The sequence below is a fragment of the Rhagoletis pomonella genome, unplaced genomic scaffold (genome assembly GCF_013731165.1).
Source record: "Rhagoletis pomonella isolate Grant_MI unplaced genomic scaffold, Rhpom_1.0 Rhpom_scaffold_00006, whole genome shotgun sequence".
NCBI lineage: Eukaryota > Metazoa > Arthropoda > Insecta > Diptera > Tephritidae > Rhagoletis > Rhagoletis pomonella.
In genome coordinates this window covers 36,916,752-36,928,277 of record NW_023458560.1, presented here as the reverse complement: position 1 = coordinate 36,928,277, position 11,526 = coordinate 36,916,752, and the positions used below count along the sequence as shown (strand labels likewise).

The 11,526-nt window shown below is 33.6% G+C and overlaps 1 protein-coding gene and 1 non-coding gene across 2 annotated transcripts in view; both read left to right on the top strand.

The window, feature by feature from the left end:
* Positions 1-11,526, top strand: part of LOC118740683 (bone morphogenetic protein receptor type-1B-like) — a 740,115-nt gene that overhangs the window by 446,352 nt on the left and 282,237 nt on the right. The gene's annotated exons all lie outside the window — the stretch shown is intronic.
* Positions 8,455-8,526, top strand: Trnaq-cug. Its single transcript has one exon. It is a non-coding gene; the product is annotated as a tRNA-Gln (tRNA).

The window sequence follows — 11,526 nt, the reverse complement described above, 5'->3', positions numbered from 1 at the left end:
TTTTTATTATTATTACTTCAATAAGATTTGTTTATAAATTGAAAAAACTCATTATTACTTGGAAATTTATAATTTTATTGAAAACGGCTGCAAACTTCTTCACACTTTCCTGTGTTGATTGCTATTATTGGCGTGATAAATGCAGATTATTACTGATATACAATAAATATATACGATTACTTTTCCTCACAACACTCACGCCACAGGTGTTATCTATTTCGAATGCTTAAATTTATCGTATCAAAATGAAATTTTCAAACACAACAAAGCCCTTCGTTCGCTTTCAAATATTTTGTTAAGAGCAAAGCTCTGGCGCGCCTTACGAGGGATCCGAGTTCAAATCTCGGACAGAGGATATAAATTTTTAATTTTTTTTTTAAGTATTTTTTTGTTATTTAGGTTCTTTTATTGTACCTATTTTATTTTAAGTACCTATTTTTTATTTAAGTTTTTTATTGTAATTTTTAAATTTAATTTTCTAAAAAGAAAAACATTATACCCGAGCGCACATGTGCACAAGAGTAGTATAATTTTGTTCACATAACGGTTGATTTTAATAGCCGAAACGAATCGAGATAGGAATAGACAAATGGATATGCAATAATTGATTTATTTTTTGAAATAATTTGAGTAGTTTTAAATAATTTGAATTTTTTAAAGGGTGGCAACTATTTTCAAAAAAGTTACCAGAAAATTACCAGACTTTTGCCAAGTACAAAACGATTTATTCATGCCCTGTTTTATTTGACCTCGACAGTTAAATACAATAGAGTACACAAAATATTATAATTTTTATTTGGGTATATTGTAAACCGTTAAAGCGAGTACGTACTCGCAATTATACCATAACTGTTAAATAATGATTAATATTCATAATGATTAATTATTAAATTAATTAATTAATTAAATAATTAAAGCATGTTTTTTTGGATAAGCGTTTAATGACTAAATACCGATATTAGCACCTTTTTAATGATTAATAATTAATTACTTAAACAAAAAATTTTTATTAATTCGTTAATTTTAATTACATCATTATTTTGTTATTTTTGATCATTTTCAATTATTTATTTATTTATTTTCAATCTACAGTACAAAGTACCTTACAGACTAAAGAAACAATAATAATTATATTTAATACATACTTATCAAATAATAGAATTTAAGATCAACACAAAGTTAGATCTTGATAAGGAAAAATCAAATAATTTAAAAGAAGATAAGTCATTAAATTCTTTTAAGGCACGCGTAATAGGTGCATTACTTTCAAAATTAGTTCTGCAACTAGCAACGTAAAAAGGAAGAAAGCTTCGCAGATTTCTTTGCGGAACGTTAAAATTTATTCGCTCTAGAAGAGTTGGACAATCGACATTGCCATTAACTATATTGAAAATAAACGAGAGAGCTAGAATGGACCTTCTTTTCTCTAGAAAGCATAGATCAATAAGCAATAGCCGTGATTGGTACGGTGGCATTGGATCCTCGAACCGTAAAGAACGCAATGCATACTTTAGAAATATCTTTTGAACCCGTTCGATCCTATTTATCGATTGTTGATCATAGGGTCTCCAGATAATTACTGCATATTCTAAATTGGAGCGTACAAGAGAAGTAAAAAGAAGCTTAAAAGTGTATGGATCAGAAAAATCAGTGGAACTACGTCGAATAAATCCCAATACCGAATAAGCCTTTGAAAGAATGAAATTTATGTGATTATTAAATGAAAACTTTGACTCGAAAACCACTCCAAGATCTTTAGTCTCTAAAACTTTGTTTAAAACACAGTTATCAATAAAATAAAGGGTAGATGTAGCATTAAGACGCCTAGTATAAGTTAAGTGAAAACACTTAGCAATGTTCAACGACAGCCGCGACTTTTCACACCACAAATGAAGACTGTTCAAATCACTTTGAAGCTTACTTGAGTCTTCCATATTGTTAACCATCGTAAAAATTTTCAAATCATCAGCAAAAAGAAGATAATTTGAAAAGGTAAAACAACTTCCAATGTCATTTATAAAAAGAACAAAAAGTAGAGGGCCTAAAATGCTACCTTGAGGAACCCCAGAAGGGGCAACAAAAAAGTCCGAAGTTGAGGAATCAATTGAGACAGCACAACGACGATTGGATAGATATGACGTTATCCATTGCAAAACGGATGAATGGAAGCCAAGGCAAGCTAACTTACTGATCAGAATCCTGTGGGAGACTCTGTCAAACGCCTTAGAGAAGTCAGTATATATGCAATCCACTTGCGAGCCAATCGAAAACGCTGAGGTGCAAAAATCGCTAAATACCATTAAGTTAGAGACTGTCGAGCGCCCAGAAATAAATCCATGTTGGTATGGGCTTAGTAATGATTTTACAGCGAAATAGATTTTGTCCTTAACAATACTTTCAAACAGCTTCGAAATATTTGATAGTTTTGCAATTGGCCTATAATTACGAACATTACTTTTACTACCATTTTTGAAAAGTGGCGTAATTGTTGTTATCTTCCACTCATTAATAAAAATACCGGAAGAAAGGGATTTGTTGAAAATCAAGTGTAAAGGATATGACAACGCTGGGCAGGCTCTTAAAAAAAGAGCTGATAGGCCGTCTGCGTCCGATTTTGGCGAAGTATTGAGAGAAAGCATCGCCCTTGAAACTTCATCAGAGGATATATGCAAAGTCCCTAGATTCATAGAAGGGGGTATTTCAGATGAAAAGTCAGGAGAAATCACATCGTCTTCAACAAAATTAGAGACAAAATATTCCGCAAAAAGATTAGCGGCCTCAACAGGAGTATTAGCCGACTTGTTATCTAAAAATAATGAACTAGGTATACTAGAAACTTTTTTCGATTTTACGAAGCCCCAGAAAGATTTCGGGTTAGCTTTAATATTACGCTCAGTACTCCTCATATACTTTGTGTACAGAAGATTATTTAATGACTTAAACTCTTTCTGACATTGCTGAAATTTTACAAAGAATGCTTGGATTCTAGTTGATTTGAACTTCTTAAGGTATTTGTTTTTAATGTTTTTTAAATTCATTAAAGCTCTATTATACCAAGGTGACTTATAAGATCGCTTTCGTTTTATAGGTATGTTATTTAAACAGAATTCATTGACTTTTAATTTAAAAGTTGAATAGCAGCTATGAACCTCCGAGTCCAAAAGAAGTTCATCCCAATTAATTTCAGAAATCGACTTATTAAGAGCTGGAAAATCACAAGACGCATAATCGAAGTCACTACTTACATCAGCCACGATTTCCGAAAAAACATAAAATTTTAGCCCGATTTCTAAAGGCACATGGTGCATAGTAGCTTCGGAAATCGGCGAACTGCATTTATATACAAAAATCAACATTATCACTGATGTATATAAGATCTAATAATCTATTTAAATCATTAAAAATAAAGTTTACTTGAATGAGATTTACACTGAGGAAATTGTCAATACAGTAAGACTCACGCTCAACGGTAATGTTACTTGGAAAAAGAAGCGCGTTATCAGACTTACTACACCAAACTATGTCACTGAGATTAAAATCACCCAGAACACAAATATGGTCATTTTTAAGATCAAGGGATAGCCCAATTACATTATCTACATGCGCTTTGTATAACTCAAAGTTACTATTTGGTGGAATATATGAAGCAAATACATATAGAAAATTTCGAGATTTCATTCCTTTGATTCGAACGCAAACTTGGTCGAGCAAGGTGTCATCATTTCCAAGGTCAACCATTGTTGCACGGAATTTACGTCGAACTGCAATTAGAACACCACCTCCTCTTGAACAGCCATTTTTCATGGAATCCCGATCCTTACGGAACACATTGTATAAATTAGGATCGAAAAACTCGCTATCATATAAATCCGATTTAAGCCAAGTCTCGACAATCACCAGCACGTCATAAACCTCTTGAGAACTAAATTGAAATACTGTCTTCGATTTTGTTCTTAAGCCAGAAATGTTTTGGTAGTAGATTTTTAGCTCAGCACTAGATTCCGGAGAAGCATTTCCATTCATAGCAGTTAAGACCTTTGGGTTCGACCTCCCCGTTTCCGAAAAAAAATTAAAAGGTTTTACCTTTACATTCAAAGGCCAAATTTTCGCATCGAGAATACTAGGAAACTCGGCAGATAGAACACCCAACCTGAAGTTAACATGTGTACGATTTTCTGCTGGGTCATCTTTTTTAATTAATGCATAGCAAGAGATAGCCTTTCTCTCAATTTTTACATGTTTACACACATAATTGATAATGTCATCAGCAGTGACTTTAGGGTCGAATGACGACAAATGCGCCCACTTCATACGATCAGCTACACACAACTCCGTGCTAACATTAGACCCAACAACAACCACATTGTTATTACGCCGTTTGTTGTTTACTTTCGTCCACACAGTATTATCTTCACATTCGCTTTCATTATTTACTTGTTGTTGAGAAAGCACATCATTAGCATTACCCGAAGCTGCCAGGTTATCAGACACAACCACAGAAGAGACAGCAGGTAGGTTAAGAGAACCACTAACTGCTGTCTGAGCAATAACATTAGAACCACTCTCCTCTCCAATGCTGCGTTGAATTGCAGGCGAAGCGCAATTGTTATGGTCAGCATCAGTGTTGCCGTTTTAGCCCTTTGGTGGCTAAATTTGGCTACCAAATTTTTTTTTGGCCACAAAAATTTGAAATTGCCCCTAGCCCTTTTTTTAGCCCTTTTTAAAATTTATTCATCATTGACATTAAAATTTTTTTTTATGATTTTCATGAATTTAACTCTTCGCTCATAAAGCGAACGCCTTTCCTTTAAGGCAAGTAAACATATGTCTATCTATGTTCCTTACGTTTCTGGGCCGTTATCGTATCCGTTAACGATTTAACTATACATTAAATTATGTGTTACACTAAAAGTTTTTTTGTTGAATAAAATATTAATTCTTTTCAGAGTTCATTGTTGTTGTATACCAGTAATTATAGAAAATGTTTGCGTGTATATTTACATATTTTACTAGCAGTGCTTCTCTACACCAAATATTGAAAAACGAATGAAAAGTCCTAGAATTTTTCTATATGAAAATTTATCATTTGTTTTATTTCAAAATTTTTGATTCTTTATTTTAAATCTTAATCCAACACATTTGGATATACAACATTTTTTGTTTTTCCATCTTGGGTATGAATAAATAAACAATTTGGATTGCCAACTCTTGAACAGGCCACGTATAGCTAGCTACAAATTCCAGTAATCTACCACAAATATTTCAAGAGATATACCAGAAAAAAATTTTTGTTAGTATGGGTGGTGCCACGCCCCCTTTTCCGAATTCGGGGAAACTTAACCCAAACCATCTGCATAATAGCCCGACTATGCCGTATAAATTTGGTTGAAATCTTGCACTTATTCTTTATATATAAGATGTGAGGTACCACGCCCTCTTTTCCAATACCGCCCATTTTTATCCATGAGTATGGAATTATTTGTTATACCTCTATACCAACTTCCAGTACTCTACGACAAATATTTCAAGAGATATACAACAACAAAATTTTAGTTAGTATGGAAGGTGCCACACCCCCTTTTACGAATTCGGGCAAACTTCACATAAACCATATGCATGATAGCCTGAATATTTTTATATTTTAGTTAGTATGGGTGGTGCCACGCCCCCTCTTCCGAATTCGGGAAAACTTCGCATAAACCATCTGCATGATAAATCGAATATGCCATATAAATTTGGTTGAATTCGGTGAAGCTGTTCTCAAGTTATGAGGTCACACCAAAAACGTGCACTTATTTTTATATATAAGATGTAGGTAAAAAAATTTAGCTACCATTTTTAGCCACAACAACGATTTTTAGCTCTTTTTTAGCCCTTTTTTAGCTGGAATTTAGCTACCACTAAAAATGTTTCGCGGCAACACTGGTCAGCATCACTCACAGCAGAGAAATTTGCATTAAGCTCAGTAGCGAGTTCAGCAACAACACCATTAGCCGATTCTGCACTACTAGAAGCAGAAGAACTCGTGCCCACTGTCAATCCAACGAGGTCAGCGATTTTTTCACCACATAAATCGTCTTGAAACTCCTTTAATGCGCGGAAAGCATTTTCAAACTTGGCTAAGCAAGACGAATTATAAACAGAACAGCAAGTGTCACATTTGAATAGTAGGTTTTTGTTGGATTTCAAAAGTTTTAAACATGCCGAGTTTAGTTTAACACATTTAATATGGAAATTGTGTAAACAAAGACCGCAAGCAACAGCATCACCTCCTACACACTGCGCACCGCAATTACCACACAAAGACATCGTAAGAAAACTGATAATGACAGAGCTAAGTAAAAGCACGTCCGCACTCGTCAACGATTACTTTAATTAATTATGTTTGACTTTTTTTACTTACACGATTAATATAATTATTTGATTAATTTAAATTATCAATCCAAAGTATAGACAAAAGTTAAGAATATTTAATAACTGCTTGAATTATTTATTTATTTTTTTTTTATATCCAAATCTCAAATTTTAAACATTAGTTATTACTTTTAAAAAATTTTAAAAAGAAACGACTGAAATAGTTAATGAATTTAATTTATTTTAATGAAAACTTTTATTTTAATTTTAGTACACTCAAAAATTAACTCAAGTATTCGTTTTATTTTTAACTAAAATGTTTTCTTTCCATATTCAATATTATTAAAAAAGATAAAAATATAGTATCTATTTATTGTACCTGAAAGCTTTTACTTTTAATATCATATAATATATATATACTCAAATAATTTAACACTAATTATTGGAAAATCTAAGGGTGATAAGGGGTATATTGTTGAATTCATTTTGTTTTTTGACTTCCAAAGTAGTGGTTTTGGGCCACAATTGGAACAGTATTTTTCTGTCTATTTTGAACTAGTACGAGACTGGTATATTTCTGGCCGAAATCTGACAATTTCCATCTCGTTGGACATCCCCATGTTAAAAATACCACTTGATTGCATGGCAAAAGGATAGTTGGCTGACTAGTTGGGCATGCGGATGCGGTTCATACTAAGTAGTTGTGAGGTTGTTTACAACTAGTTCATTTGACTACAGGGTACCTACATGCATATGTATGTACATGTGTACCAGGGTTGTTGCGAATATTCGCATTCGCAACCGCGGAGCTTCCGCATTAATTTTAATATTCGCATTCGCTTTCGCATTCCCAAAAATCAATGCGGATCTTTTGCGAATGCGAATATTGAAGGGACCGAAAATTATAGTAATATTTTTTACGAGCTAAACTTATTTTTTATTCCGAAATAAATGTACTTTCCGGATAACAAACAAACCGCTTATCCAAATTAAACAAGTTTGTTATCCAATGAAAGAGGACTGAAATAGCTTTAAAACTGAAATGTCCTAAATGTTAATTAATTACCATAGAACAAACATTGGGTCAGGTATGTATTTACATGAATTTCTTTAGTATTAAGTTATAAAAAAATATAAATAGAAATGGTAAGCTTCATTCGTTATTTTTGTGTAAAAGCTATTTCAGTCCTCTTTCATATGATACCAAATTTGTTTAATTTGGATAAGCGGTTGGTTTATGATCCGGATAAGACGTTTATTTCGGAATGAAAAATATTAGGCCAAATTTAACTCGGAAAAAATAACTGTTATTTTCGGTCCCTGGAATATTGTTCAAGTGCACAGACGTATATCTAACCAGTCACAGAAGAAAGCATTAAAAATGAGTTACAAAAACTAAAATCGAAAAACGCTGATGACGTGACAGGTTCTCCAAATTCCGAAACAACCAAAAGAATGAGAATGAAGAATTCTGTGGAAAAAAACGTTGTTTAAACAACGATTGTGCCATGATGCTAGATTGTGAAGATGAAGGTCAGGATCATACATCCGACATTTGCAGCCCCGATGAAATTCTCAAAATTATTGCACCGCAATAAAAATAAATAAATATAACTGAAAGTCCTCTCAACTGTTGCAGTGTCAATCGAAAAGAATTTACAATTTGTCGCCTCTAGCGAGTAGTTATTTAGAGGCGCAGGTTTGATTTACGACCCTTCAAAAAGGTTTTATTAAGTACAATGTTCCAATTTTTAAATTCAAGTACTAGTTTTCATGTACATATTTACTATGGGCGGAATACAAATTTTCGGGTGAATTTTTTTCGGGCAAAACTCAGGGCAGATTATTAAAAATTACTAACCTTTCTATATTTTATTTACCTAAATCACCTAATCTAAAAATACATAATATTTGCATTCGCATTCACATCCGCGGATGTTAGCTTTTAAACATCCGCATCCGCATTCGCATCCGCGGATGTCTAAAATTCCACATTCGCCACATCCCTAATATGTACATATCTTGCCTGTTTGCACTGCGCCTCACTCAAGTACTTACCACATCATCGTGGCATCACTCTAGGCGCGCGAGGCGGTCAACGGTTCCATGGTGTAGTGGTTAGCACTCAGGACTCTGAATCCTGCGACCCGAGTTCAAATCTCGGTGGAACCTGTCTCATAAAGGGGAGTTAATTTTTTTCGCTTGATTTTTTTAATAGCAGAATTAGTTTATTTAAAACTAGAAATAGTTTATTGCAGTATTTTTTAATAACTTTCAGTTTAACATACATACTTATTTGGCATTTATCTTTCTTGTACATACATACATATACATATGTATATGTACATATGGATATCTCTTTCCTCCCTCTAGAACCGAGCACTAGTGAGGCACTAGTGAATTCACTCGCTACTGGTAACCACCACTAGCTACCCGCCAGATTACCAGCAATGCAATTCACCCATGAATTTAACATGGGGATGTCATAGGCAGTCATCAATTTATACCTATTAGATTACCATTCATCAGCTATCTCACTAGTTACCATTAGCTTCCATTCAGAAGTTAACTCACTAACTACAATTCACCACCTATCTCATTACCTACTATTAAGCAAGGAATGAAACCGATTCAAAATAACGTTCCGGTTTGGGTTTCGGTTTTGCCAAGTGTTTCGGTTTCGGTTTTGGTTTCGTTCTTCAAAATTTATTTCGGTTTTGGTTTCGGTTTCGTTCCGGTTTCGGTTTTTCACAGAAATTTTGTTGATATTATTTAAATCACAATGTCTTAAACGTTGAGGAACGAAAATCGAAAATTACAGTTCACTGATAATATCAACACTAGGTTCTTTCCCTAACAATCCGGACCGGATTTGGTAATTAGAGAATAAGAGAAACATTTTCTTTCAAAAATGGAACAAAGTTCATAAGTACGGAAACGCAAAAACCCACATTTCGTCCCCACAAGTCGAGAAACAGCTGATTCACGTTGTTCTTGTTTTTGTCACTTACACCATGTTCTGACCGACATCGGAAACATGTTTTCGTTGCTAAAACTGGTTTTCGACCTAAAACTTGTGTTTTCGTCCATATAAAATCTGTTAAACGAAAACCAGTTTTCGCTGAAAACTACTTGAAAACTCACTTTCCACTCATTCCAATCGGTGTCTTCACTAGTTTTTTTCGATTATTTATCGAAGTGGAAGTCATATTTTATCATCTTTAATACGCCATTTCGGATTTATTGTTAATTGCCTAGCCAAAGCAAAATAAGAATGAAAGTTAAAGGTTGTAAATGAAAAGAAAATGAAGGAAAAATGTTTTGGTTGTCGGTCAGAACATGGTATTAAATGCAAACACTTGGAAATTGAATTTTGGTTTCACAAATTTGATTTTAAGTACATAGATATAAAATACATCAACAGGCCATTCACTTTTCCTTAAAAGCACCAAGTAAATGCAGGCAACATGTAAACACAATACAGCTGATATGCACTTTGACACTTTATCCATTTTTACTCGGAGAAAATTTAGGGCTGTTTCGGGCAGGAAGAAGAATACACTTACGATCGAATACGCTCGAATTTTCGCTCTCTATTACCCATTTTGTTGAGTACAGGCATGATTTCTAGGCTATTTTGGGCACACGCGGGATCTCGCATTGCGTACGGGAAAGAAACTACTTAAATATAAGTAATCGATTATGGATTCACAACAACAAAGTCATCAGCAGATTTTTGCGAAAAGTTACCTTGCCATACTTATTTACTACTTAACAAGAATTTTAGCAAAATGTTGCTGATTTTGGTTAAATAAATCATTTATTTCAAAGAAATTTTTATTTATAATTTTTGTAAATTTCTGGAAACCGATTGAAACCTGTGATTGAAATGGTTTCGGTATCGTTCCTTTTCAGGTCAAGATAAGGTTACGGTTTCGGTTTTGAAAAAACGAAACGGTTTTAAACGGTTACGGTTTCGGTTTGGGTTTCGGTTTCATTCCTTGCTAGTAAGTTCCACTCATGAACTGCTTCACTAGCTACCATTCATTTATTTGACGAACATTTAAAAAGATAATAAAAAAAAACAACGACAGAAATAAGATGAGCCATTTTCGACGTATCTCGAAATCCTGACGCTATTATTCAGCCGAATTCAGATTCAACATAGAACTATATGTATGTCCATATGTATGTACATATGTACATATGTATGTCCAAAATGACTGCTCACATTTCTGTTGCTCCTTGTTGGTCTGTGTAATATAAATTAAATTTATTTTTCGTGGTTATTTTGGCTTATACATTTTGCCTTTATGAATCTATTTTTTTGCAACTGTATTGCCTTCCGTAACTGTTTCTCAGCCGGGCCTAAGTTGTCGCCAATTGGAATTGATTCTGAAAATGAGAAAAATCAATTTAAAAACGTTTTTGGATTGGATGTGTACCTAATGGTTTAAACAGACAGTAGCGTAAATCCGGATTAACTCGGGTTTCATCCGGATCAACTGCAGTTAATCCGAGTTAATTCGGTCAACGCTGCCATCTATTTTTAAGCTGTATTTCAATAAGAAATTTCATTGATTTACCTATCAGCGCATCGTAAAAGTTGTCTAAACCTTTTAGAGATTTTTTACCGTGAATTCCATCTACGTTATATTCCTGCATCAAATTTTAAATTTCTAATAACCCCTGCTGGTTGCAGAAGAGACTTCATAGTCTTAACCTGATAGTTAAAGAGTAATTAATTAACAAAATTAAGTTATTAAGTTCCGATTATATTTGTTATCGTATTACATAGAGTGCGCGGTTTTCCTTGTCTATCTTCGCATTCAGCTCCTCCAGTTGCTCAGCTCTTAAAACCGGAAAGTTGATTGTGGACGGTATTTCCTCTCTGAACGCTGTAAGCGTTTTAAGTGCCTTTTGCTTATCATTTTCCCACTACTAATTTATTGGTTTTTAAAAATTAATTATTATTATTACCAATATTTATTTCAATTTATTTTTTATTTTTTTTCGCCACCGAAACTGACATTTGACGCCAAGCACAAATAAATTGAAAACATTGTCGCTTTAAAGTTCAATTCATGAATCAAAAGTTGGAAAAAAGCAAAAAAAAATAATAATAATACGACTGTTACCTAGGTAACTCAGCGAATGTTGAATACGACGCAC